The 25775-nt window shown below is 35.4% G+C and overlaps 1 protein-coding gene and 1 pseudogene across 5 annotated transcripts in view; one reads left to right on the plus strand and one right to left on the minus strand.

Moving 5' to 3' along the window:
* The window catches only part of TMCC1 (transmembrane and coiled-coil domain family 1), a 185777-nt gene that overhangs the window by 15867 nt on the left and 144135 nt on the right, over positions 1 to 25775 (plus strand). The window lies entirely within an intron of this gene.
* LOC111746009 lies at positions 22099 to 22217 on the minus strand (annotated as a pseudogene).

A 25775-nucleotide genomic window follows, 5' to 3' on the forward strand; every position in this document is an offset into this window, starting at 1 on the left:
TTGCTGTTCGTATTGGGTGTCCTGTGTTACCCTATCCTCTATGTTGCTGATTTGATCCTTTCTTTCATCCACTCTGTTAGTTCTCTCTAATATACTCTTCATCTCAGATATTGAAGTCTTCATTTCTGACCGGCTCTCTATTATGTTTTCTATATCTATTTGTATGTTTTTTATCTCTTTGTTAAAGATCTCACTGAGTTCATGTGCTCTTCCATTAAGTTCCTTGGGCATCCTTATAACCAGTGTTTAGAACTCTGCATCGAGTATATAGCTTGTCTCCATTTTGGTGAATTTTTTTTCTGGAGCTTTGTTCTGTTCTTTCATGTGGGACATGCTTCTTTGTCTCCCCATTTTGGCTGCCTCTCTGTATCTTTTTCTGTGTATTAAGTTGGGCTTCTAAGTCTCCCAGTCTTAGGAGAATATTTTTATGTAGTAAGTATGCCGTGGAGCCCCTTAGCACAGACTTGGGAAGGGTCCAGCTGCAGGCCAAGTTCAGCCACAGCCCGTACACCTCCGAGGCCACCTGGTAAGAGTCACCAAGTAATCCACATATGGCTGCCACCCGTGCTGGGCTCATAGTTGTCTCGAGGGGCCAAGTCAGAAACCTAGGCTGGCTGCCATTGGTGCAGGGCTTGGAGCTGCTCAGCAAGAAGTAGTGGGCATGCTGAAGCCAGATGCTGCTGCTTTGGGTTTTGTGAGCCTTTGAGAGGTTTTATGAAAGTTCACAGCAGGAGCCAAGATAGCTCCTTTGTATGGAGTAAATTACTGGAAGCAGCTTGGGTGGTTGAGAGAGGCAGAGTTTCAGGGAATCCCCTAGGTGGAACAGCCTGTGTTATCTAGGTTGATGGTGTCTGCGTCTGTAGGCTGGGAGAGGAGGGCTCAACAAAGGAGCAATGGCTTCTGCCTGCATCTCCATCCAGAAGCAAGTGGCTCCTCCAGCCCTTGCCCTGAAGCCTGACAACTCAGCACTTCTCTGTATGTCCCTGGTACCCTTCGAGCAGCTGCCTCAGTGCTGGAGCTTAGAGCAAGTGAGTCTGTTGGTGAGTAAGGCCAGGCATGGTGTGGTTGCTAGAGGCATGTACAGCCTCTACCTTCTGTGCCATCTGAATCCCTCCCTTGCTTTTTTCTCACAAAATACATCACTATTTACAAACTTATGTCATTTTTTTTAACAGCTTCATAGTGTTCCATGTTATGTATTTACCATAATTTTATTTCTTTAGGTTTCCTATATGCCCACACAGTATTAAGACAACTAGTACATTTTTATATAACGTTTGCATTTCAGTGAGGGTCACGTTGCCTTTGACCCCAAATGTGTCGGGAAAGTGATTATTATCTGGCAAAGAGAATATGATAGCTATATTTGACTTCAACCAATTATGAGTCATATCTTGGGGTTGGGCACATTACCACCCTGAACAAAATGTGAGTTCTGATTAATGAGGAGGGAGAAATGGCTGTTGAGTTGACAACTAATAATGTCTAACACTTTTGCTATTATAAATAATGCTGCAGTGAATATTTGCGCTCAAAAGAAAAGCTAGATGTAATTAATTCTTTTACAGATATTTCCAAATTGTGCTTTAAATAGTGGAATCAATTTACAGTCCCATCAGCAATCTATGAGAGTGCTTATTTCCCTGCACGTCTTACAAATTAGATGTGTTATCAAATATTTTAATCTTTTCCATTCCAATAGCTAAAATATGGTATTACATTCAGATTTAATTTACATTGCTCTTTATGAGTGAGGTTAAAGATCTTTTTATCTAAGTGAAAATCGTTTGTCATTTTTGTGAATTGGCTCTTCATGTTAGACTTTGGTTCTTTTTCATTGATTATTTCCTTTATGAATTTGTAGGAGTGATTTGTGTAATGAAATCAGCCTATTACTATATGTATTGCAAATATCTTTTCCCAGGTTGTTAATCTTTTAAATTTGGTTTGCTTATTTATTTTGTTATCAAGCAAAGTGTGATCACACAGAATTGTGAGTTCTTCTTTTGCCAAGCTATATGGATCTAAATCTTGAATAATGGTATAATGTGCATGCTTACCAAAAATTTTGTAAATAATGCTAAAATTGGAAGCGTTATCTAATATGTTGCATCAAAGAAGATCAAAGTGATTTAAGCAGGATAAAGTATGAAAGTGGCAAGATAAGTGTGATAGAAGTGTAAGGTTCTACTCTTTGGACCAGAAATGATCTGGCCCCAAGTAGTTTGTTTTTCACTTGAAAGCCATCATAATCTAAGATAGTTGTATGATGTGGCTATGAAAAGAGGCTCATGTTGATGAACGTTTATAAATATACAGTGCTAGATTAAGAGAAGTAATAGTCCCTTTGTTCCTGTACTGTCAGACTATATCTGGATTATTGTGTCCACTTATGGATTTACACTTCAGTGGGATGATAACCTAAATTGTCCAGATGAATGTGACCAAGAATACTGAGCTGTAGCTATATCTAATAAAGAACAGTTGAAGAATCAGGAGCTATTTTGCTATAGAAAATAATATTTGGAAACTTAAATATCTACTTATATTTGAAGAGTTGTTTTAAGGAAGAAGGAGCAGACTCCTCATTTTTATTGCTCTAGAGGACTGATAATAGGGAGAAACTACCTCAGAAGTGAATTTCATACCACTGGTGGAGACCTTTTGCACAGGAAGATTTGTCTAACAAGGGAACCAACTAAATTGTGAGGTCTCTGTCATTAGAGATATTCAAGTATAGGCTGTATGATTGTCTTCTGGAAATATATATTGTAAAAGGTATCCCCGCAAGAGTTTGGACTACATGATCTTTCTTGTCCTTCCCAGCTCTTAAAATTTTCCAATTTCATGTACCCTCTCTTCTTAGTGCTAATATTGGTAAGGATGGGAAAGTAATAAAGTCTTGTTGACTTTAGTTCTTTAATAACTGGGGAAGAAAAAAATTAAATGTTTGCCAATCAGCAAGAGAATGTAATGCTAAGAAGGCAGTTTTTAAAAATAGTATTAAGTAGAAAAGTAGAATACCAGATCTGTACATGGAATTTCATTTTTATTTCATTTATATTTTTTCAACAAAGCATCCCAAGTCTTTTAAGGGCATAATTTGGGACATGTTATCCTTAAGGATTGTTAGAGAATTTAGAATTTTATACTACATAATAAAAAGTAAAGTTTTCTATAGTCTAGAAGAAGATAAGGATTTGTGTGTTAAAACTTGATTTAGTTTTCAGCTCTGCCACTTGCCGTGGGTAGTGAGAAATTCACGATGAGATTTAATTTTCTCATCTATTGGGGGGCAGTATTTACCTTTCAGAGTTGTATACACTAGAAATAATTTATCCTAATCTTAATGCCTGGCACAAAGATGGCATATAGGTGGCATAAAATTAATGCTGATTATTATTAGTAGTAACTATTCTGACAACATTGCTTAAATTTTTGGATCTTCATACATGTGTGACAAGGTAAAATGGGAGATTATATCAACAAATCCATTTGTATCTCTAAGCTTTACAAATAGAGACTAGGAATTAACTAATGAAGTGGTTTTTCCCCCACACCACAACCAGTTGTCCAATTCTGTAACACCAGAGTGCCCAATTCAATTCAATTCAATTCTGACACTATCTACCTGTAGTTAGTATCCAGACCTACAAGTTAAAAGGCTCAGTTCACAAGACTTGCCCCCATTGTAGATGCCATTTACAAGTCCTGGGCCACCTATACTTCACAACAGAGTTTGACTTTGCTGGGATAATTTGCTGGGATGACTCACAGAAGTCGGGAAAAACACTTTACTGCATTTACAGGTTAATTATAAAGGATAAAACTCAGAAACAGCCAAATGGAAGAGATGCATAGGGCAAGGTATGGGAAGTTTCCATGCCCTCTTTGGAACCACCAGCACTTCTATGCTTTCATCATTCAGAAGCTCTTCCAACCCCTTTATTTAGAGGCTTCTGTGAGGTTCCGTTACCTAGGAATGATTGATTAAATCATTGGCATTGATGACCAACTCAGTCTCCAGCCTCTCTCCCTCCCAGGATTGGAGGCAGGGCATAAAAGTTCCATCTACCTTCTAATCACATGCTTGGTTCCTCAAACAACCAGTTCCTATTCTGAAGCTGTCTAGGAGCCCACCAAGAGTCATCTCATTAACATAAACTCAGGTATGGTTGAAAGGTATTTGTTAGACACTCATATCACTCAAGAAATTCCAAGGGTTTTAGGAGCTCTGTACCAGGACTGGGGACTAAGACCAAATATATATTTCTTATCATACCACACTATTATTATGTAAAACTAGATCTTGTTTTTAGAGCACAGGGCTGAATTCAGAATATCAGTATTGAATTCCCTCTAGCTCATTGATATGTTTCAGAATATCAGTATTGAATTCCCTCTAGCTCATTGATATGTTTCTTTATTGGGCCATAGTGCCACTGTTTTGATACTTGGTAGTGTAAATAACATTTATTTTAAGATCCTTAGATGAAAAGTGCCATTGAAACAGCTAAATGCCATATTCCTGAGGGGTCTTTATCAAATTTCAGAATTGTTTCTTTTTCTGCCTAGACTTTTGTCCTCAGATGGCTGTACTTTAATCCTGTGACAGAGCTAATTCTTTCCTGTGATGAGACAAAAACAGATCATTTTTCCCCACAGGATAAAGCTCATTTTTCTTAAAAGTATTGTGTCATGAAACTTGGGTAGAGATGTCTTTTGATGGTCTTAATCTTTTTAATGGTAAACAGCAGCACATGTGAATTTTCATAGCCAGGACAGGAATAGTAAATTGTTTTGAATTTCACACTCTTTCTTACTTTAAAGTTTTTTTCTCTGCCTGCTTATTTTAATTAACATGCTTGTTAAAGATGTGGATAATGTCTTGCCCTAATACAGAAATTTCTTTAGAGAGAATATAAGTTTTAAATTAATATTAAAAAATTTCTTGAACATCTGTGGTAAGTCTCTTGGTATGCAAGAGAGGGAACTGGCCTAGCAGAGTTCTCTGTACATATTAGGCACTCAGTAAATATCTGTTGCTCTTCTAGGAATTAGGAAGCCTCAGTTCTAGCCTTTGCTACCTCTCTTCAAGAAGCCTACCTGTGTGACCTAATTAGAATCTTCATTTCTCATCTTTAAAAACATTAGAACCCCCCACCCTCTCCCCCCAAATTAAAACCCCTCTACATCCGATTCAGTGATTCAGTCCATTCTTAGCCTTATTTCTTAAAATTTAGTTTCAGCATGGCCTTGAAGTCAGCTTCTTGAAAACAAACACAGAGTCACCAGATAGGCTGAATTTGCAGGTATTGCGAAATAACCCAGTCTCTGTAGCTTCAGTTATTTGCTTGGCCATATGTTTTCCTTTGGTAGAGTTACCTTAGATTTTCTATTCACACGTGGTTGGGACTAGATACTTATCAACAAGTACATTTCTTAGCACCTACCCAAAGAGAGTGGAATGGGAGCTTCATGGAATGACTGATCATTTTTCCAGTCACATATATCCCTAAATGGTACCATGTGCAGTATAGTTCAGGTTCAGAAAAATACTATTTAAGCTGTTTTTAAAAATTGTTTTCTTGAGTTAGGTTTAGAAAAATTTAGTTGGTTGACGGAACTTTTTCAGAATTTTTATACTTTTCCTTAGTTTTAAATATGTCATGAGTAGTTTTAAATACTCATATTCAACAATGAATATGAGTATACTGAAGAAGTGTAATAATATGATTGTCAAATTTCGAATCTAATTTAGAGTTTGCTTAGTTTCTTTCTGTTCCTAGAGAGTTTGCATTGCTCTTTCATTGCCGTTTTCCTCTTTTACTTTGCAAAAATAACTTTTTCTTTTAATATTAGGCTTTTCTCGTGGTCTTGAAATGAGATGATAGACTTGGCCATTTAAAAAGTAAAATAAGTTTAAGATTGATGTCAATGTTTACTGGCCCCCAGTAGCATTCTTCTGGATGGTCAAATATTTGCTAATAAAATTGAAAACAAAATAGTATTTTTCCCCTGGTATATGGCAGTATGGAGGCAAAGGAAGATTAGGAAGCCAAAAATCTAAGATATAGATTCAGACCTACAATTGAATTAGTAAGTTATTCATTGAATGCCAATTGTGTGCTCATTGTTATGGACTTTGAATTTGATATGACACCTCTCTTCAAGAAGCCTACTTTCTAACATAGAGGAAAACATAGTTAACTTTTGAAAGCCACTCAATTTGTTTTATGGGTATTCACAGGGAGAGACTAGGTAAGTGTTGAAGTGGTTAGAGGAGGATTTGATCTGTGGCCTTCATTTGGATAAATGTTGGAAAAAAGGGATAACATTATAGGTATAAAAAATAACATGAATGAAAGCATGAAGACAAATTAGTCTTATATTGTGTGTTTCTGCATTTATGAGATTAGCCTAACCCATTTGTTGATAGTTTGAGATTAGTTTTGAGTAAGGTCAGTTTAAGATAGGAAGGATGGGTAATGAGAGAGAGTGGAAACAAAGGAAATGAGGAGGTGTTTCCCTTCCCCAATTCATAAGTAGAAGGAATAAGAGGGGGAAATTATTTGCATAGGTGAGGACAGTTGGAAGTATCATGTTGTAATCCTGGAATAAGAAGAAAAAGATAACCAAAGATAACTTTCCCTGTCCTATTATGAGAACAAACATTTGTAAAAACATTGTCTACTGATAGAGTGCTCTCTCAAAACATTTGTTTTATCAAAAGTATTTCAAGTTTCAAAGTGAAACTTTAAAAAGTCAGAATGCAACAAACCATTATGAGTTTGCCAGTGAATAGTATTAAATGCAAACTGTATAAATTTTGTATGTTTACGATAATTAATTGACAGTATATTGACGTTTACTTTGAATTTTTGTAAGAGTTTACTTGAGCCAAACTGGGGACATATGCCAGGGAGCAAGATCTCAAATGCTCTGCAGAAGAGCTTTGCAAGTGTATTGAATTTCTGATCTTCCCTGGATCTGTGAGCCCAGAATTCTGTCTGTAGCAAATTGTGAAAATGTAAAGTGTAGCTATGGGGCTTTGTATCCTATTAGAAAGCAAATAGAGATGACTCTAAATCGTAAAGTGTATTTATTTTATAATCTAAGCTTAAAAATCAGTGAGGCAAAGGTCAGATAAGGGCATCAGGGTACCCGAATGGTGGATATATTCTCTTTCTTTTTTGTCTTTATTGAAATATAATAGACAATTAGTTGTTTTTGTTTACATTATACAATTCAATGAGTTTTTTTTTTCCAATTATAGTTGGCATACAGTAATGTACCGGTTTCAGTCGTATAGCATAGTGATCAGAGATCCACATAACTCGCAAAGCGATCACCCCACTAAATCTAGTATCCCTCCTCTCCCTTATATATTTACTATAACATTATTAACCATCTTCCCCAAGCTACATTCTACATCTCCATGTCTATTCTGCAACTATCCATTTGTACCTCTTAATCTCTTCCAACCTCCCTCCCATCTAGTATTCCTCCAGATATTCTCTATCTATAGTTTATTTCCGTTTTTGTTATTGTTGTTGACTTTGTTCTTTAGATTCCACATGTACGTGAAATCGTGTGATATTTGTCTTTATCCGACCCATTTCATTCAGTGCAATACCCTCTAGGTCCATCAAGGCAATACCTTTTTCCATCCCCTTCCTTTGTGTGTATCTTTTAATTTGAAGTGAGTCTCGTGAAGGCAGCATATGTAAGGGTTTTGTTTTCTTATTCATTCAGTCACTCTCTCTTTTGGTTGGAGCATTTAATTCTTTTCCATGTAAGGTACTTGTTGATAGGAATGTAGTTATTAACATTCTTCATGATTTTGATACATGTTTTTTTTCTTCTAAAAGAAGTCCCTCCAATATTTCCTGTAATACTGGCTTGGCATTGATAAATTCTTTTAGCTTAATTTTGTCTGGGAAGCTCTTTATCTGTCTTTCACTCTAAATGATAGCTTTTCTGGGTAAAGTATTCTTGGTTGTAGATCCTGGGTTTTCATCACGTCGAATATTTTGTGCCAAGCCCCAAGCCCTTCTGTCCTGCACAGTTTTTTTTAAGAAATCATCTGCCAGTCTTATGGGTGCTCCTTTGTAGGTAACTAACTGCTTTTTCTCTTGCTGCTTTTAAGATTCTCTCTTTGTGTTTAATCTTTGACATTTTAATTATGATGTGTTTTGCTGTGGGCCTCTTTGGGTTCCTGGTTTTGGGGATTCTCTGAGCTTCCTGGAGTGGTGTATCTATTTCCTTCACCAGGTTAGGGAAGGTTTCCATCATTATTTCTTCAAATAGCTGTTCAACATCTTGTTTTCCTTCAGGTACCCCATGACAGGATATTTTTACCTTTAATGGTGTCCTATAGGCCCTTTAAATTATTATTATAGTCTTGGCTTCTTTTTTCTTGCTATTCCGATTGAGTGTTCTTGGCTTTCCTATCCTCTGTATAGGTCATTTGATCCTCTTCTTTATTCACTTTGTTTATTCCATTTAATATACTTCTCATCTCAGATAGTGTGTTATTCATTTCTGACTGATTCCCTTTTGTAATTGCCATTTCCATTTCCATTTTTATGTTTTTTATCTCCTCGTTGAAGTTCTCATTGAATTCATCTACACTTCCTATAAGTTCACTGAGCATCTTTATAACCAGTGTTTTGAACTCTCCATCTGTTAGATTGCTTGATTCCATTATTTCTGCATCTCCATTCTGTTCTCATACAGTTTCTGCTTCTTTGTCTTCCCATTTTGGCTTCTTTTCTGTGTCTGTTTCTATGTACTAAGCAAAGCTCTTAAGTCTCTGGGGTATTAGTGTGGATTTGTGTAGTAGGTATCCAGAGGCACAGTCCTGAGAGGGATTCAGCTACAGGCCAAATTTAGCCCAAGCCTCTGCACCTCCAGAGCCACCTGTTAAGATTCAGCAAGCAATCCACAGATGCTGTGCTATTAGTTGCCTCAAAAGGCCACACCAGAAACCGAGGCCAGCTGCCACCAGTGTGAGTCTAGGCGCTGCTCAGCAAGGAGCACCGGACTCGCTGAGAATTCACCTAGATGTGGCTTGGGTGGGGCCGCGAGTTGGGAGAGGCGAAGTTTCAGGAAATCCTCTGGGCAAGCGATCTCTGTTATCCAGTTTGATGGCGTCTCTGCAAGTGATTGCGCTGAGTCCATGCACTGGGAGTGGGGAGGGTTCAACAGAGGAACAGTAGATACCGCTTGCACTTCTGTAAAGAGCAGGTCTCACCTCCACCTTTACTGCGACAACTCACTGTCCCCCTGTAAGTCCTTGGTGCCCCCTGTGCAGTCGAACAGGCACTGGTGCTCAGAGTGAGCAGGGCCGTCACCCAAAAGTACGCTCGGTGGACCCGGGCCCTTTAAGAGGCATCTGCAGCTGCCGGCTGCCGCTGCAGCAGCCTCTGCACTACTCAGCTGCTCGAGACTGGGCAATCTGATGTCCTCGCCCCGTCCTACCTTCTCCCATTGCAGGGTAATTTCTTAGATTTCTCCCTAGTTGTATGGCTTGTTCATCTAGATCTCAGGTGATTTTTCCTTGCTGTTTACTTTTTGTTACTGTCACAACTTTGATTTAGTCCTCAGAGGGATGAACAGAGCCTCATCATCTATGCCATTTCCCCCGCCCCTCTCCTGGATATATTCTCTTTCAATCTGCATATCCTATTCTATTGATAAAGAGCATGAGAGTTCAAAAACTGGTGTCCGGTAGCTCTGATCTCTGGTAGAAGCTTCATATGGGTGGGTGACTCCCAAATCTGTATCTTCAGCCTAGGCTCCCTACTGGTAACTGAAACTAAATGTCTTCCACCAAATTCATTGCATTTCGCCATGATCTCTCTGCATTCCCATATACCTATACTTTCTCTAGTTTTACTTACCTTGATTAATGGCTTATCATTCACTTAGCCAACTAGTGCATGAAACTTGGAGTTATCTTTGATTTCTTCATGTTCTGGGCCTTTACGTTGATCAACAAGTGTATTTTACTTTTGGAATGTTTCTTGTTCATTGAACCTTCAGGATGTTCATTCGTTCACTCATTTATTCTGACACATTTATTGAGCACTTAATATGTGTGAGGCACTGTAGAAGGTACTAGGGATATAGTAGTAAATAAGGCAGATCAGTTTCCTGTCCTTATAGAGTTCATAACCCAAGCTTTCATTTCCTCTGCATCCACTTTGAGTTATTGTGATAGCCTTTCTTATATTTCCTGGTTGTAATTATACATATTTTTTAAAATGTAAAGATTATTGAAATGGATAACACTGTAAGTGGGAGACTCCCTATATTCTCATCCACTAGAGATACCACTGATAAAAATTTGATATCATTTCTCTAGATTTAAAAAAAAAAATAGCCAGAACTTTCTTAGACATCACTTTGCCTTTACTCCCTTTCCTATTACAAATACTACCAGACATATCCTGAGGGCTGAAAATGTTTTCTTTTATAAGAGCGTATGTAAAATGAGAGATAATAACTACAGATAATCCTTAAGGTCCTGTAATTCCTTGATTTATTCTAATTTTTCAATGTGTCTTGAAGCGGTTAATAGTTTGCTGAGATATCATGGAGTATGGTGTTCAATAAATTGTAGTATTAGTATTGTAAAACTTGTCCCCATTTAGAGAGGCAGCTGTGGTGGAGTGGTAGGGAGATATAAGTTCCAGCTCTTGCACTTGCTGGGTGTGTGACCTTCAGAATGTCAATTAAGCCTCACTTTCCTCATCTATAAAATGTGAAATAAAAACAAGGAACTCAAGATTGTTATGAGGATCAAATGAGATGTATTAAGAAGTACGTTGAAACTACAAAATGCTCTATAAATGTGAGGTGGTGCTTTAAGAGGTCTCCAAATCTATAAAGAACATATTAGCATTAGCTTTTGTCTTGAATTTACTGACTCTTCCTGCTTCTTATAAATTTGTTTATAGTTAGGCTCAATTGGTAATTCCTTTTCTTACCAGATTGAGCAAAAAACTGAGTAGCAAGAACCTCCCACATACAAGTTAAGGTTTTTGTACCAGGGTAATGAGAAACACCTGCTGTATGTGGGAACGAATATGCTGCCTCCACTGCCTATATAGGTGTTTGTCAGTTCCCAAAAGCGTTTTTCTTTTTAAAGCTAATACTTATGTTGTACTTATTGCATACTAGGTTATAAATATTTTATATTTAATCTTCACAATGACTATAAGTGTATGTACTGTTGTAACTTACAAGGAAATTGAAGGTTAGCAGATTCTATGGTGGTTGGTACAGCAATACTTTGAAGCCTTTTGGGTAGAGCTCAGGGTTATTATGGTTGCACTTCACATACTTCCTTTCTAACCACACTTTTGCAAAAGATTATTTCTGTTAACTTTCAGAATAGGTTATTGTAAATTTTATCTTTGATTACCTCTAGAAGGCACAATAGATTTTGGGATAAGTAGAGGTCCAGGAGTAGTGTTTTGGTCCAATTCTGAGTTAGAAAAATCTGGAACAAATGATAGGTGTCGGTTAGGCACATTGGTGGTATTTCATAAATCCCCAGTTTTGTCAATTCTAAGAGGAATGTTATTTGCATTTTAATGTTTTGCAATTATGTTCATTTAATATGGTAGTATTTCCCCCTCCAAAAGCTATTATGCAAGTAAAAGTGTGTCTTTTAATCCATGGATAGCTCTAGAATCAAGAAAATACAGTAATGTTTAGTCCATTTTATTTTTTAGCTAACACCCACTATGAGTGTGCCATTCTTGGCCCCTATAGTCCGCATGTTTAGTACTGATAGCTAGATTTTCTTTTAGTCAGCTAAGATTGGAGTTGCTATGAGTTCTGAGACTTTGTACGCTTACTCCTCTTTTTAGAGTTTCTGTATGACTATCTTGATGACTCAGATGGAAGTATCTGATCTACATGTTTTACCTTACTAGCTGCTACTAATTTAGCAAAATCAGCTAGTTGACGGGGAAAATTAGATAATTTCACTGGAGACAGAGCCAGAATTAAAACTCAAATTAAAAACATTATTTTACTTGGGGAACCCATCTCTACCTTCCCTTGTCCCTGTCCCCTGGCAACCAATAATCAGTTCTCCCCCTATAGTTTTGTTATTTTTGAGGATGCTATATAAATAGAATCATATATAACTTTTTGAGATTGCTTTTTTTTTTTCATTCACTAAGCATAATGCCTTTGAGATCTATCCATTTTGTTAATATATCAATAGTTCCTTCCATTTTATGGCTGAGTAGTATTCCGTGCTATGGATGTATGAGTTTGTTTAAACATTCACCTGTTGGGGGACGTATATGTTTCAGTTTGGGGTATTATCAGTAATGTTACTGTGGACATCCATGTACAAGTTTTTATGTGAACATATGTTTTCATTTCTCTGGGATGAATGCCAAGGAGTATGATTGCTGAGATGTATAATAACTGTATGTTTTATTTTGTAAGAAACTGCCAAACTTTTCCATAATGGCTGTACCATTTTACATTCCTACCAGCAATGTAATGAGACCACTAATACTTTTTTATTGCTCGTTCATTCATTTTCTGTCATATAAGTGGTGGTAGATGCCAAAATTTTAAAAATACAGGTGAGAAAAACTGTAAAATGAGAGGTCTGTGTATTGATGCAGTTGTTTTAGCAGAGAATACAATTTCAGGAGAATAAAATTATAATTGTTATAGATCGTTTGCTTTGGCAGGCTCTTGTTGACTTTGAAGAGATTAATAATGAAGAATGAGGTAGATTTGTTACTGAATTTTCATACTAAGTCATTTGGCCATTTTGGAATCTGAAGAAACAATGTTTCTTACTCTTTAATTCTTATAATTTTTCTAGGAATGTTTATTTTTCCTAAATTGTTAATAATTTCTGACAGTACAACCTCTGTTTGTTTATAACTTGATGTCTTACATTTTTTCAGTCATTTGCCTTTTTATTTTGTCATGAATTAAAATACTCACTTTTTTATGACTTAGAATTGTTGAAACACCAATGAGAGCTGTTTGCTTACCATCAAAATAGGCAATTCCCTTAAGCAACCATATCCATACCCAGGCTTTACTCAGTCACTGTGAAATAGTGTGGGTTTTTTTAAGGCCAAGGAAGCTATCCAAGAATTTTGTGAATAAGGTTGAGAATTGTCCTTGCCAGAATTCATGGGGAAGATGTCTTTCTTCTTGTTTTGTATGGTAGAAGAAGGTTTTTCATCCAAACATTGCCCTGATTTCTTATTTTCCCACTGAGCTTTTTTTTTTTTTTTTTTTAAATGTCTAGAGATTTTAACTTCTTTCAATGTTATTTTTTGGTAGACTTTTTTCAGTAATTCATCTAGAGATAAGTTGAGTAAGAGATTCAGATTTCAACCATGGATTTGCCTTTGTCTTAACTTTGGGACTTTACAATGAGATGTAAAAAACAAATTAGTAATTTTGTTATGAAAACTATAATGAAACAGATTTAGATTGCTTTATTTTTTATTATTCATTGGAATTTGACTTTTTGATGGCTTCCTTATGTAAATAGGAAGCCATCAGAAGGCCTATGATGAATAAACTTTATTATCCCTGTTAAAGTGATCTTGTTAAAGGAAATTAAATATAGTGAAGATCACAATGATGGGAACTTGACTCAGTATTTAACATTTTGTGATTGCCGGTATATGGACTTTTAGGCAGTCTGGACCATGTTCCATGCTTCTTGAGTGTTGTTTTTGTATTTGTTCATGCAGCAAGTTTTTATCAAACTTGGAGATGTAATGTGGAGCAAAACCTGATGTGATACCATTCCCCATGGAACCTGTGGTCTGGTGGAGGAGATAGATATTAATATTAAATTAAAAGTTAAATTACAACTGCAGTGGTGGTATAATGATATAAGTGGTGGTAGATGCTAAAATTAGTGAAATTTGAGCAGGTTAGAAAATGCACTCTAAAGAAATGATATTTATGATTTGAAGGAAGAGTAGGTGTTAACTTGGCAAAGAGAATAGGGATGGTTGTCCAGGCAGCAAGAACAGCAGGTGCAGAGGCCCTGTGGTAGAAGGGAAATGGTGAAATGAGAGCCCTAATTAAGGCTAATATGGCCTGGGAAGTGAGATCTAGAGAGAGAAGGAACATGGTTTGAGGCTGAGAGGGAGGTGCCCTTGCAGGTTTTTGTAGGTCATATTAAGAAGTTTTTGCCTTTATTCTGAAAGGAATGAGGAACCATCAAAGGATTTTAAGTAAGAAAGGAGAGGGTCATATTTGCTTTTTGAGGAAAACACTTCTTACTGTAAGATAGAGAATGGATTGAAAGGGTACCAGAGTGAATGCAGGGGTACTGGTTAGGAAGCTAGTCTAGTTCAGGTGACAGATGCTGATGGCTTACTTAGAGTGGCGTTGGTGGAAAGGATAGAAAGGAGTAAATTCAAGAATATTTAGGAGGTATAGTCAGCAGAATTTGGTGAAGGGTAGAATATGTAGTGGGGGAGAGTTTCTGGCTTAAGCAACTTAGTGCCCCTCACTGAGAAAAGGAATACAGAAAGAAGACAAGGTTGTTTTTTGTTTTTTTTTTTTTTGCAGGGGAAGATCATGAATTAGGTGTTAGATATATAGAACTTGAAGTATCTTCTGGTGGTAGCCAAAAGGAGATGTCACTAAAGGAGAGAATTTATTGCTTAGATTTAGGTACATCCTCTAATTGTGTTTAGTTTAATATTATTTTGTACTTAAGATATAAGTAAATGTACATGTGGGGATTGCTTTTCCGTAGTGGTGTGCTTATAGGTACTTTTCCTGTCTTTAACGTTTATATGTGTTGGTATAATACTGCAGTTTTAACTGAAGTATAGTTATTGGGTAATACTTGCTGAATGAATGATTGATTGTATCAATAATTTTAATGCTTTCCAGAAGTGCTGTTCTCCTATGTGTTGGCAGATAATTAAGGCTGCGTTATTAATATTTGCAGTTAATAGTTTACTCCCCTACCTAATAATCTCTTTCTGTTCCATAAACTTTCTAATCTTATTCTAGAATTTTATACAATGTTAACACGAAAATGACTTCATTGCTCAGAAGCATGTTATCTAATAGAATCAGCATAGACAGAAAATTAAAAATATCCTTCTGCATGGTATTGTTTGGCTTTGAGCTGTATTGTTCTCTGTTTATGCTAGCTGATTTATAATTTGATGAAAGTAGTATATCTAAATATTTTCTTATTCTTTTGATCTTTAAATATATTAAAATATATTGCATTTTTGTTGTATTGTCTTTTATAACTAAGTTTCCTTCACTTCTATAGAGCAGATGTTTGTTTGATTTATGTGACAACCTTTTGAAATTTATCCTGCTGGAAGTTTGATCCATCCAACCGACAGCTTTATTTTTCTTTCCTCAAAAGCCAGAACTAGGTCTGCAGGAAGGAAAGGAACATATGCTAGAGCCAAAGGCTGGTGCTGTATAGGCCTGTGGGGTGCACATTCAGAAGCTTTGCAATTGGTTGGCCTGGATCTGTCAAAACATGTTTGGTCAACTCTGGTTGTGCAATAGTTTATTTATGTGCTTCTGAGTAGTGATCCTGGGAATGAATGTGTTATGTATATAGTTTGGAAAATTATTATATAGATTGCCTGGGGAGGAAAAAAATACATGCCAAGAAACCCCACTGTTGAACAGGTCTTAGGTTTACTAGTTTAATTTTTTGTGAATGCTGTCTAGTGATTAAACCTTTGCTTCATCTCAGCAACAAATGCCAGTATTTTGGATGCAAATTATTTTCACTAAAGGTATTTGGCATGATAAGACAGAATATGAAATTAAATATTTATATCTTAACTCTGGCCTAAGTAGATACTGTTTTGATTTTTCTAAGTAGATATTGTTAACATCTGTGTTAGGTATAAAATAAGCTCTCCTGGTTTTAGGAAAGCATGGGGTTGGGGGAGTAGGATTCTTTTCTAATTTCTGTTGATCCCCTGGGATATTACAATGTCTTATATTTCTAAGGCACCCAAACATTTGTTTAGTTGAATTGTGTGAAAGGATAGACAGAGGAATAGGACAGTCTGTATTTGAACAGTGTAAGTAGAGGAACATGAGTTGAGGTTGTGGTGGTGGTGGTGGTGGTGGCGGTGGTGGTGGTGGTAGTGGTGGTATCCTTCCATATTTTTTTCTATAAGATTTAGACTTCTTACTGATTTTGCATCTGTCTTTAGGAAAGATGTGCTGACATTTCAGTAAAGTACTAACAGTTTTCAAATAATATCTAAGTGTTAATTAGAATAGTATCTACACTTTTGCATTAAATATAATCCTTTCTAATGTGGACACATACCTGTATGTGGGTGTGTATATATGTGTGTGTATATGTATTAAATATAATCCTTCCTAAATCTTACTCTATTGAATTTACTTTATGATCTATTTGTGGTGAATATTTAAGAATAGTAAAAAAATAACAACTAACACTGTTTCCTTTGTGCCAGGCACTGTATAAACTGCTTTTTATGCATATTGTCTCATTCTTTACGATAACCCTATGGGATGGGAAATATTTTTTATCCACACTTCAGAGATCAAGATAAGCACAGTAAGTCCTCACTTAATGTCGTGGGTAGGTTCTTGGAAACTGTGACTTTGACTTTAAGTGAAGTGATGGATAATGAAGCCAGTTTTATCATAAGCTAATTTGATATAAACAAGAGTTAAGTTCTTATGGCATATTTCTGGTCACAAAAACATCACCAAACTTCTAAATAAAGACCTCAAATACTACTAATATTAAACATTGAAATAAATGTGAGCTATACATACATTTAAGAAAGATAAATAAAAACAAGTAAGGTGATTACTTTCCAACTCATTCATTATAGTTCAGAGTCTTGATTACCCTATCCTGTCAGCTCTGGGCGCAAGGCTGGAACCCACGCTGGACAGGATTCCCTTCTACTGCAGGACACACTCACACACCCACCCACACTCAGACTGGAACAATTTAGATACTCTGATGAACCTCACATGCACATCTTTGAGATGTGGGAAGAAACTGGAATACATGGGGCGAACGTGCAAATTCCACACGCAATGGTCCTGGCTGGGAATTGATTGATTTTTTTTTCTCATCAGTGGTATAATGAAATAGTGTTGGATAAAATGTCGAGGACCTACTATAATTTGCTCAGAGACCCACAATTAGTAGGCAAGTGAGCCATAATAGCAGAAGGTACTATTTCAGTACACCATTTTGTTTCAGCTTAGAAGGAATTTATATCTTTAGAATTATTGAGAATCAAACAGTAAATTATTTAGAGTTACAGAAAATCGATTTCGTCTTATATAGTAATATTTCATTTGTTCATTATTGAAGGGGCTTAAAGTTACAGATGTTTCCAGATTAGTAAAGTTTATCACTTGAGGAAATAACTTTCAAAGAAAGTAACTATTTTAGAATAGTAATTTTTCTGAAATGTTTGTTCATCTTCACCCTTGTAGGAAACAAATTTTCACTCTCTTAAAGATAGTATTCTATGTATAATAAAATTTGTTCTTGATAATGCAGGGAATTAATAGGACAGTCAATTTACTGTGGCATAATACCTTTTCCTTCTTCTTTGCTCTAAGTTCTTTTATTTGTGTATACTGCTTCTTATAGTCCTCCCTTTATTTAAATAAACTTGTCAGAAATATATGTAAATCAATAGTTAAATAGGCCTCACCTATAAAGAAGCATACAGTCCACCAGATTTAGAAAAAGAAAGGTATTATAATTACCGTTAACTGCGTACTTCCTAAATGGCAGATGTAATAGTTATATATTATTTATTTTAATCCTTACAATAACCATATGAGATAGGTATTGTTATCCCATTGTTATAGAAAATGAGACAAGGTTACAGAGACAAGACTGCCTTTGCTAATAATTTTTGAAACCGATATTCAAATTCAGGACTGTTTGATTCTTATAATTCTGTACTGCTTGCACTTTTTTCCTGTTTGTCTCACAGATCCTGGCTCAGTGTTGAGTATGTAGGTGTTTAAAACTAATGTTTATTTCTTTATCACTTTATTAAAAAATTTTAAAACAATTTTAGTGAAGCATAATTAACATGTAATAAATTACACATATTTGAAGTGCTTAATTTAATGACTTTTGACATAAATATAGTCATTTCTTGGTATCCAGGGGAGATTGGTTTCAGGTCACCTCATCCCCCAAATCTAAGGATGTTCAAGTTGGTTATATAAAAGGTGTAATATTTGCATATAACATAAACACATCCTTCCATATACTTTAAATCATTTCTAGATTACTTATAATACCTAACATAATGTAAATACTGTTTAAGTAGTTATACTGTATTGTTTAGGGAAGAATAAGAAAAAAAGTCTACATGTTCAGTACAGAGGCAACTATAGTAGGCCTAACTACATTTTACATACACATCAGCAACAATGTAACATTTTTCCAGCCTCAATCTTTTTGATCTGGTGTTTGAATTCAAGGATGTACAACCCGTGGGTATGGAGGGCCAGGTAGGTACACTTTTGAAATTATCACCCTGGAAAATTTTGCCCTGTCCCTTGTAACTCTTGTAATCCAGTCTTCCCTCTAGTTTCATCCACAGGCAAACATTTGACAGGTTAGTTTTATATGCATATATACATATATATCTATATTAATAATTTTATATAATAAATGGAATCATAAAGACTGTACCCTTTTTGCTTGGCTCTTTCACTCAGAATAATGCTTTTGAAGTTCATCCATGTTATTGCATGTATTTTTTTTTTTTTTAATTGTTGAGCAGTATTCTGTTGTATGGGTTTATTTATTCATTTACCTGTTAATGGATGTTTTCAGTATTTCTAGTTTGGGGGCTATTACAAATAAAGCTGCCATAAACATGGGTGTACAAGTCTTCGGGTGTATGTTTTCATTTCTTTTGGGTGAAAACCTCGGAATAGAGTAGATAGGACATGTGATAGGTCTTTGTTAAAACTTTAAAGAAACTGCTATATTAGGTTTCTGTTGCTGTAACAAATGACTACAAACTTGGTAGTTTTAAACAAGACATATTTATTATCTTATATTTCTGCAGGTCAGAATCTAAATGGGTCTCACTAAGCTAAAATCAAGATGTTGGCAAGTCTGTTCTTTTGGAGACTCTAGGGGAGAATCTCATTTCCTTTCCTGTTCCAGCTTCTAGAGTCTGCCCATATTGGTTCCTGATCCTTTTCCATCTTCAAAGCCCTGATCACATCACATCAACTTCTGCTTCTATTGTCTCATTTCCTCTGACTCTCTTGCCTCCTTCTTTCATTTATAAGGACCCTTGTGATTACATTGGACCTACCCGATGCAGGATAATCTCCCAGTCTCAAAATCATTGACTATCACATCTGCAAAGTCCCTTTTGTCATATAAGGTAACATATTCATGGAAGGGAGCATAATTTTGCCTCCTACACTGCCATACCTTTTTCCAAAGTGGTTGTACCATTTTGCAGTCTTACTAGCAGTGTCTGGGAGCTCCAGTTGCATCACATCCTCTCCATTACTTAGTTTGAGCAGTCTTTTAAATCAATTAATTTTTTTAATTGAAAGAATTTTAACTTTTATTTTGAAAGAATTTCAGATTTACAAAAAAGTTGCAAACCTAGTACAAAGAATTTCCCATATTCTTCACCCAGAGTTTCAAAAGTTCACATTTAATTACAATTTTCAAAATCACGAAATGAACATCAGTACAATACTGTTACCTAATCTGTAGATCCTGTTCAGATATTGATAATTATCTCACTTTTTTCCCTAGTCTAAGATTCAGTGCAGAGTCACACATGCACTTAATCGTCATGTCTCCTTAAAGTCTCCTTTAATCAGGGACAGTTCCTCAGTCTTTCTGCCAGTGGTTCTTAAACTAGTGTTAGGCTTCCTTTGTACTCAGATTATTGAGGACCCCAAAGCTTTTATTTGGTTTATATCTATTGATATTCACTGTATTAGCAATTAAAACAGATTTTTTAAAAACCTCTTTTAAAAATAATAAAGCCAATACATGTTAATATAAAGACTACATTTTCTAAAATAATATTTAACAAGAAGAGTGGGAGTATTTTACATTTTTGCCAATCTTTTTAATCTCTTTATAGAAAACAAGTAGATTCTTATATCTCATTAGCCCCAAGAGCAATGACAACATCATGTTATGTTACCCTTATAAGGTGAAAGTGAAAAAGGCAAAAAAAAAAAAAAAGAAAAAGTTTTCGTATTATGAAAGATTATATTTTAAAAGTGCTAAAGATTGTGTGGTAAAATACCTCCCTCTCATCCTAGTTTTCCATCCTAGTAACCAACGTTACCAGGTTTTTATAAACCCTTTCAAAGATACTTAATGCATATACAACCTCAGTTTTACCTTTTACACAGAAAACATAGCTATTAGTACATAATAGCTATGTTTTATCTACTATAGAAAATATTCTACATTTTGCCTCTTGGTGTTATATCTTGGAAATCATTCTATATGTCTTTAAATAGATCACTTGTTCTTATAATGACTATATTATTTAAACATATCAACCATATCCCCATTGTTAGACATTTATAGTTTCCATTTTTTAAACAAATATAGCTGCCATGAATAATCTTGGACTTGTTCTGGGAAAAAAAGTAAGATATTTTGATCTTAATAGGTACTGCCAGATTACCATATATAGAGTGTACTATCTTATATACCCCTATCAGTAGTGTATGAGAGTGCTATTTCCCATATCCTCACCAAAACAGTGTTACCAAACTTTTTTCCCCTCCAATTTGGGTGAAAAATGGTATTTCAATGAAGTTTTAAGTAGTATTTTTCTTATGAGTGAAATTAAGCATCTTTTTATGTACTAAGAGCTATGTTTTATTTTTGATAAAACTGTATTTTCTTTGTATATTTCTGTTGGGTAGTATGACTTTCTTGTGCTTTTTTTCTCCATTAAGGAAATTAGTTCTTTGTAAAATGATATTTCTTCCGAGTTTGTCTTTTGACTTTGCTTATGGTGGTTTTGTTTGCCGTGATATATGAATACACACACCATATATGTGTGTGTATATATATATAAACTTAAATACATATGCACATATTTATATATAATTTAAATATATACATCACAGTTTAAAAGTCTTTCCCCACTTTGTGATGACAAAATCTATTTCTTATAATACTTTTAGGATATTTTCACATCACATTTAAATATTTGATCTATTTATAATTTATCCTTATGTGTGGTATAAGCTATGGATTCACCTTTATTTTTCTAGATAGTTTCTTGGTGTCCCCAACTGTACTGAGTAATTATTTTCCCCAGTGTTATGAGATGCCACATTTATCATATATTAAATTCCCAATGTATTGAGTATATTTCTGAATTTAAAATTTTGTTTTATTTTCTTTCTAGTTATGTACTAGTACCACATTATTTTAATTATTGAAACTTTATAATAGCTTTCAATATCTGGTACAGCCAGGCTCTCCCTCATTCTTTTTTCTGGTTATTCCCACTTTGGGTGTGTTTGTAGAATCAGCCTGTCTAGTGAGAACTTTTTTTCAAATATGCATTTTATCTTTGTCTTGGAAGACTGTCTATTTCTGCTTTCAGATATTAGGCTTTTTGAAAGAACCTGTTCCTAACTTGAGTAAATCTCTGTTACTGTTAACTGCACACTATGTGGTAGTGTGAGCTTTGTATCCAGTGCCATAAGTATATAATTTGACATAGTGTATTTGAAAATACCTAAGTGTACATACTGAATTTTAGACTGAATGTTTTCTTGAACTCTTTTATTCTTTTCTTTTGCTTATATACTCTACATTATCAAAGACTATCCTGGTATTTTTGTTGTTCCTTGAAAACATAAGCTATCTTCCTATTTCAGGGCATTTATATTTGTAAATGCGTCTGCCTGGTCTCGAATGAATGAATTCATTCATTCATTCATTCATTATTTTTTAGGTGAGACAACCCATGGTTGACCTCACAGATTGCAAGGACCATGTCAGCTTACAATCCCTTATTTATTTATTTATTTATTTATTTATTTTTACGCCTACAGCACCTGGTCTTCCTAGGTGGTCTCCCATCCAAGTACTAACTAGGCCCCAGCCTGCATAGCTTCTGAGTTCAGATGGCATTGGGCTTGTTCAGGGTAGCATGGCCGTAGACCTGGTCTCAAATTTATTGCGTGTTTTTAATGTGAGGCAGAAAGTACAATGCTTCTTAAAGCTGTTGTTCATGTTTGCTTTTTTGACTCACAGGCTGAGTGTTGTATAGTGGTAAGTGCACTGGACTGTGGGAGACAGGAGACTTGGATTTTTCAATTTTTTTTTAAAAACAAATTGATTTTTATGGTGGTAAAATAGACATAAAATTTACTATGTTAATCATTTTAATTGGACAGTTCAGTGGTTTTAAGTACATTCATATCATGACAATTGTTAACCACCATCCATCTTGAGAACTCTGCATCTGCAAAACTGAAACACTATATCCGTTAAATAGTCACTCCCCATTTCCCCTGGTAATCATTCTACTTACTGTTTATGATTTTGACTACTTTAAGTACCTTGTATAAATGGAATCATACAGCGTTTGTGTTTGTGATTGGCTTATTTCACTTAGCATGATGTCCTCAAGATTCATCTATGTTGTAGTATGTGTCAGAATTTTCTTCCTTTTTAAGGCCAAATAATATTCCATGATTATGTATGTATATATTGCATTTTGCTTATCCATTCATTGGTCAGTGGATACTTCGGTTGCTTCCATGCTTTAGCTATTGTGAATAACGCTGTTAACACTACGGGTGTACAGATATCTCTTCAAGACTCTGCTTTCAGTTCTTTTGGGTGTATACCTAGAAGTAGAATTGCTGGATCATATGGTAATTCTAATTTTAATGTTTTAAGGAGCTGCCATACTATTTTCCACAGTAGCTATACTGTTTTACATTCCCACCATTAGTGTACAAGGGTTCCAGTTTCTCCACATTTTCACCAGCATTTGTTATTTTCTGTTTTTTTTTTGGTAGTAGCTGTTCTATTGGGTATGAGGTGGTATCTCATTATAATTTTGATTTTTATTTCTTTAACGATTAGTGATGTTGAGCATCTTTTCATGTGCTTATTGGCTATTTTTAAATCTTTGTTAGAGAAATGTCATTCAAGTCTTTTGCCCATTTTTTTAATTGGGGTATTCGTGGGTTATTTGGGGTTTTTTCTTTCTGCGTTTTAGTTCTTTATATATTCTGAATGGTAACCCCTTATCAGATATGATTCATTCCACTTCTAAGTATTTATCCAAAAGAAATGAAAGCAATATGTCCACATAAAGACTTGTACACAAATGTTCATAGTAGCTTTATTAGTAATAATTAAATACTGGAAATGGCTCACATGTCCATCAGTAGGTATACAAATGAACAGTGTTGGCATTTGGCATATTCATATAATGGAATACTACTCAGCTATTGAAAGGAAAGAACTGTTGATACTTAACATGGATGGATCTCAGAGTAATTAGGCTAAGTGAAAGAAGTCAGACTAAAGAAGAAAACACTGTATGATACCACTTGTCTAAATTCTAGGAAATGCAAACTAATCTACAGTGACAGAAGATAGATGATTAGTAGTTACAGGGATGAGGCATAAGAGTGGAATGGGTTACACAGGGGCGTGAGGAAACTTTGGAGGATAATGGAAAATTGTTATCTTGATTATGGTAATGGTCTTATGAGTATAAAAATATATGTTATTTCATCAAATTGTACATGCTAAATAGGTGTAGTTTATTATATTCATTATACCTCAGCTGTAATAGAACTGACAGAGTGGTGGAATTAGTGGAGCATGGTAATATTTTATGCTTTCAAATATAATACCACATAAATCATTTGTTTAAGGTCTGTCATTTATTTTGTACATATTTATTACCATTCTTTTCATATTAGATTTTTCAGTTTCTTTAAAGGCAGATGCTATATTTACTGGATTTTATGAGGCCTAGCAGAATTGGTAAGAACTTGGTACTTATTGGTGATGTTGGCAAAACCTATTATAATAGAATAAAAAAGTCATACTTTAATGATACCTATATTCTTGGGCTAGAATTTTGACATTTTATATATACTTATTTAATCTAAAGCAATGTTTTGAACATTTAGAATGCACTACGCTCACCACTGAAAATGTTCCTATTCGCCTGAACATTCTTTGATACTTGTTTTACAGTCACTGAATATATATTAGGTTTAGGTTAGAAAGAGAATTGAATCACTTGAATTTTATTTGGATTTAGCGAGAAGTAAAATGGAATAAAAATTATGAAAATATAATTAATGTGTGGTGGGTCAAAAACTTTTAAGGCTTAATTTACTTGTAGTTTCTTGGTTGTCACATCTAGATATTTCTAATACACTTGTTAATACACTTGTAACCATAGTTTCCTGTGGTTGGGTTGAGGGCAGAGAGAGATGCTGGGGAGAGGGTGAGGGTAATCTAATTATTGCAAAAGGAGAGAACTTAAATTCTGAGACCCAGTTTCAGTGTGTGTGGTGGTGGGAGGGGTTCCCACACAACACCAAGCAATTCTTGAACACCAGGTGGGTGTCCAAGAATTCAACTCAATTCTGATGCTTTCTACCCAGAGATAGCATCAGATTCCACAGCTTAAAGGTTCAGTCCTACAAGACTGACCCCCCTACTCCCCCAGATGCTAGTTGCAGGCCCAGGTTACCTGTTACCTTTGTGTCTGACAGACGTGGTACAGATTGGAGGTTCCCATGACCCCTTACTCGGGATCCTTAAAATTGCTAGAGCTGCTCACAAAACTCAGGAAACATTTTACTTACTAGATCATTGGTTTATCCTAAAAGGATGTAATTCAGGAACAACTAGGTGGAAGAGATGCTTAGGACAAGGTATGGAGAAAGGACATGGAGCTTCCATGCCCTCTCCAGTTGTGCTACAATCCCAGCACTTCCATATGTTCACCAACCCAGAAGCTCTCCGAACCCCATCTTTTTGGGTTTTCATAGAGGCTTTATTACATAGGAATGATTGATTAAATTGTCGACTTGATTCAACCTCTAGCTCCCTTCCCTTTCTTGGAGGTCTGGGGTAAGACCAAAAGGTCCAACCCTCTAATCATGTGGTTGACTCCATTGGCAACCAGTCTCCCCCTTGGGTACTTTTCAGAAGTCACTCTATTACCATAACAAAAGACACCTTTATCACTTTCAAAACTTAGGAAATTCCAAGAATATTGGGAGCTTTGAGCCAGGAACTGGACATCTGAGTGACCAAAATATACTCATAAATCACAATATTGTGGAGTTCCGTGCTTTCATTTTTATTTTTATTTTTCGTTTTACTATCCCTACGTACCATTTAGGGAGCAATTATTGCTTTCTAAAACTGAAAAAATATGGTTTGTGCATTATCATATTTCTCACAACTTTGGGAAGTAGGTCTCATTGCTATTTTATCAATAAAGAAACTAAGACTTGACATATAAGACTTTACCCAAAAATATATAGCTAGTATGTGGCTTTAAAAAACTGGCTCACTGCAAAGCCCAGGCTCTTAATTACTGTGCTAAATTAAATTGTTTCTTTGTTGATCAGGCAGCCATTTCCAGGATTTTTTAAAAAATGTCCCTTTGAATGCCAATTACCTTTGGAGAATCGATTTTATAACATATAGACATATAAACACATATTTGACC

Source organism: Pteropus vampyrus, unplaced genomic scaffold (assembly GCF_000151845.1).
Source record: "Pteropus vampyrus isolate Shadow unplaced genomic scaffold, Pvam_2.0 Scaffold171, whole genome shotgun sequence".
Lineage (NCBI taxonomy): Eukaryota > Metazoa > Chordata > Mammalia > Chiroptera > Pteropodidae > Pteropus > Pteropus vampyrus.